General features: G+C 39.3%; 1 pseudogene; it reads right to left on the bottom strand.

The window, feature by feature from the left end:
* Positions 1 to 2,342: 2,342 nt before the first annotated feature.
* On the bottom strand, positions 2,343 to 2,845 carry LOC125923950 (nucleoside diphosphate kinase B-like; annotated as a pseudogene).
* Positions 2,846 to 4,660: the final 1,815 nt, after the last annotated feature.

Genomic DNA, 4,660 nt, shown 5'->3' with positions numbered 1-4,660 from the left:
TCTTTCACTTTTTTTTTCCTTAGAGGATCTTTGTAGAAGAATTCCTTGTACTGGTTTATTTTCTAATTTTCATCATTGCAGGAGATGAGTTTTGTCTTGATGAACTCTTTACTGAAAGTTTGTGTAGGGGAGTTATTCTTGATTTGGGGTTTTAAGTGAATTTGTTGAGTTTTGCTTCTCCCGAAGCAATGAAGGTAAGCAGCAGTGAAATTCTAGCAACCCAAAGACTCTTTTGTGCTCCTACAGAGACAGAATTCTTACAAACATGGCTAGCATCTGGTTCCTTGGAAGGCTCATCTTTGTCTTTTAATACCAAACAGGGTCCCAGGGAAATTCTTGGTACCAGTGAGGCATGCTTGCCCCAATATTGCGAACAAGCAAGTTAGGTTTCCTTCTATTTCAAGAGTTGCATCCAGCTCTTTCTGAGATACACAGTCACTGTGTTCTCTTGCTGTAGGTTTTTTTCTCTGCTTGCTCCCACATGCCCCTTTACTTAACCTTTATTGCTTTAGGCAATCCTTTGAATGAAGTGGATACCTGGGGTTTTAGCTATCTCCTATTTTCTAAGAAAAAGAATTTTGTATCTTTGTTTCTCCAACTCTTTGTTGCTTTTGGCTGATTGCAATGAAGAGAAGAAGAGAAAAACTACCTTTATACCACCATGTTCAAGCCAGAAATAGAAACTCATGGAGTTTCAAGTCATGGATTTGAATCTTGGCTCCACTATTTGTTGTGTGACCTTGGAAGGCTATTTAACTTTTTTGTTCTTCCATTTCCTCATCTTTAAAATGGCCATCTCTATAAGGACTGTTAAGAGAGTAAAATGAGGTGATGCTTGTAAGGCTCTCAGGACAATACCTGGCACCTAGTAGGTGCTCAATAAAGAGTAGTTATGACTATTAGCATCATGGCCACAAACTGGATCTGTTTAACTTCTAGCCTGCAGTTATTTGGGTAAAATATTCTCCTAGATTAAAACAATCACCTTGAAGAGATCAGGGTTTCCAAAAATGTGTTCAATAGGACACTGTACAATAAATAGTTCCCAGATATGACTCAACAACAAAAGGAGAGGGTGGATTTCATGGACAAATAAGCCTAAGAAACTTCATGTACTGTAAATCCGCCCCTTTCAAAAATCACAAAGCACATACCTCTATGATGGCGTTGTAATAGGTCCCATCATGGAGGAATGCAATATGCATTATCATAGAGCACAGAGAGTGTTCTAACACATTTATGGGAGACAGCCTCCCCCACACATGCAGGTAAATGTCTCAAAGGATGATGTCTCAAAGGCAACTCTCCTCCCACAGAGGGAAACTGCAGAACTTTAACCATTAAGTCTGGGAGTCCTTCTGGGATAAGAAAGGAAGTTGCTGTGCAGAAATACTCTCATTTCTTATTTTGGTAAGCATAGTACTTACCACATGCTGGTCACTGCTCTGTGCCTTCACATACACTAACTCATTGAATCTACAACTGCTTGCAGAGTTTATTCCCTTTTACAAACAAGGAAAGAATTCTTTTCCAAAGAATAGAGAAAGTGTTCCCTTCCCTGATAATAAGGATCTACATGAAGAGAGTTGTTGAAAGAGGAATGTTGCCTTTCTAGTGTGGGTGTGATGTTATTGGTTTAATTTATGTGCTCACTGGTAAAGGAACCAGTGTGTATGCAGCATACACTTGTAGAGTATTGAAAGAAAAAATCCTATAAGGACAACCTTGGTGCCACTGACTTTGCAATCTAGAGGCTTCAGCTACCTATCCCTTAATGCCCTTGATGTTTTGCAATAGGGGCAAGAAGCATCACTGGCCACATGCTAATGCCTGTGTGTGTGTGTGTGTGTGTGTGTGTGTAGGACATCACAGTAGTCTTGGGATCAACACCTGGGAAAGGGAAGGAAAGGAAGCAGGATTGAACAAAGGGAGAAATAGAGTTGTGACGCAGACACAGAAAAAGGCTTCAAACCAACCCCACAGGGAAATCTGGATCTGAAATGATTCTGCAGAGTTGTCCCAAGTTGGAATGAGGGGTCAGGCCTTTACACCCCATGTTGATTAGTCATTGAATGTGGGCTGTCCTTTAAAGAAGCTGACTTTGGGCAAGGCAGTTTTAATCATCAAAGGCAATCCCTAGACAGGGCTGATAGTTGAGCACTGTCTTCTTGCTACATTTCCAGCAGCTGGGAGACTAAGTCCTTCAATCCAGGAAGGAACTCGGGTGGTACATTTCTGGATAGGAAGTTTTAATGCACTGAATGTGAAGAGGTAATCTCCACACTTCAGGAGTGAGCTCCCTCCCAAGTGGTACCAAAGGGAACTGATGCTTTGTCCACCTCTTATTCATAGATCTAGTCAAGAGCACAAGACTTGTAGTCAACTGATTCTTTAGGCTTAAACCATAGGCTGATTTCTTTCTCAGCACTTTTTACTGAATCCTTGCCATGAGTGATGTTCCTGTCCACTTGAATGCAGAAGTCTCTGTGAATGGTGCCTGGCTTAGAATCTGCTGGATTGGTCTCCCTAAGCATCACTCACTCCATCTTCACCACATTTAGCCCTCCTAGACCATGGTCACCACCAGTCCTGAGTTCATGTATTTCACCAGCCCAGGGAAGAATGGGTAACCTTCCAGGTCATTGCAATGCTGCTTCCTCAGAGGCTTGAAGGAACACCATGGCCACAAAGTGGAATCCCTTCTGCTTGAAGAGCTTGATGATCTTACCCACCAGCCTATGCTGCATACAGACTGACTTGATGGAAATGAAGATGTGCTCCATGTTGGCCATGACAGAACTGGCAGGGCTCGAACTGGTTCAAGCGGAGGTAAAAGTTTTTAATTTTGATGAATGCCAGTGTATTTATTTTTTTCTTTTGTAGTTGTGTTTTTGTATATATAAGAAATCATTGCCAAATCCAAGGTCATGAAGATATGTACCTGTTTTCTTCTAGAAGTTTTATTTTTCTTATTTTTTTAAATGTTTATTCATTTTTGAGAGAGACAGAGACAGAGCATGAGTGGGGGGAGACAGAGAGAGAGGGAGACACAGAATCTGAAGAAGGCTGCAGGCTCAGAGCTGTCAGCACAGAGCTCGATGCAGGGCTTGAACCCACGAACCGTGAGATCATGACCTAAGTTGAAGTCAGATGCTCAACCGACTGAGCCATCCAGGTGCCCCAAAAGAGTTTTATAGTTTTAGGTCTTACATTCAGGTCTTTAATCAATTTTCAGTTAATGTTTGTATATGGTATGATGTTGGCATTCAACTTCATTCTTTTGCATGTCAATATCCATTTGTCTCAGAATTATCTGGTGAAAAGACTGTTCTATTACCATTGAATTGTCTTGGCACCCTTGTTGAAAATCAACTGACCATAAATATAAGCATTTTTTCCTGGACTCCCAATTCAATTTCATTGATCTATGTATCTATTCTTATGTTAGTATTGCACTGTCTAGATTACTGAAGTTTGCAGCAGGTTTTTTTGTTTTTAATTCAAATTTCAGTTAGTTAACATACAGTATAATACCAGTTTCAGGTGTACAATACAGTGATTCAACACTTTCATGCAATACTTGGTGCTCAACACAACAAGTGTACTCCTTAATCCCCATCACCTATTTCACCCATTCCCCCCACCCCCACGTCCCCTCTGATAACCACCAGTTTATTTTCTATAGTTAAGAGTCTGTTTCTTGGTTTGCCTAAGTTTTTTCCCCCTTTGTTCATTTGTTTCTTAAATTCCACATATAAGTAAAATCATGTGGTATTTATCTTTCTCTAACTTATTTAGCTTAGCAGGATACTTCCTAGCTCCATCCACGTCCTTGCAAATGGCAAGATTTCATTATTTTTTATGGCTGAGTAAAATTCCATTGTATATATATATATATATACACACCACATCTTCCTTATCCATTCTTCAGTCTGTGGACACTGGGTCTGTTTCCGTGGTTTGGCTATTGTAGGTAATGCTGCTATATATATATATATATATATATATATATATATATACACACACACACACACACACACACACACAAATATATATATATTTGTATTCTTTGGGTAAACACCTAGTTATGAAATTGATGGATTGTAGGCTAGTTCTATTTTTAACTTTTTGAGAAAACTCCATACTGTTTTCCAGAGTGACTGTACCAGTTTGCATTCCCACCAAAGTACAAGAGGGTTCCCCTTTCTCCATATTCTCACCAGCACCTGTTGTTTCTTGTGTTGTTGATTTTAGCTATTTTGACAGGTGTGAGGTGATATCTCATTGTAGTTTTGATTTGTATTTCACTGATGATGAGTGATGTTGAGCCCCTTTTCATGTGTCTGTTGGCTATCTATATGTCTTCAGAAAAATGTATATTCATGTTTTCTGCCCATTTTTAAACTGTATTATTCACTTTTGAGTGTGGAGATTTATAACTTCTTTATATATTTTGGATTCTAACCCTATCAGACATGTCCTTTGCAAATATCTTCTCCCATTCCATAGGTTGTCCTTTAGTTTTGTTTATTGTTTCCTTTGCTGTGCAGAGATTTTATTTTGAGGAAGTTCCAAAAGTTTATTTCTGTTTTTTCCCCCCTTTCCTCAGGAGACATATATAGAAAGTGTAGTAAGTTTTTAAATCAGTGAGTCTTCTTTG

This window comes from Panthera uncia, chromosome B1, assembly GCF_023721935.1.
Source record: "Panthera uncia isolate 11264 chromosome B1, Puncia_PCG_1.0, whole genome shotgun sequence".
NCBI classification, from domain to species: Eukaryota; Metazoa; Chordata; class Mammalia; order Carnivora; family Felidae; genus Panthera; species Panthera uncia.
Note: the sequence above shows the minus strand (reverse complement) of the source record. Positions and strands in the feature narration are given on the sequence as shown.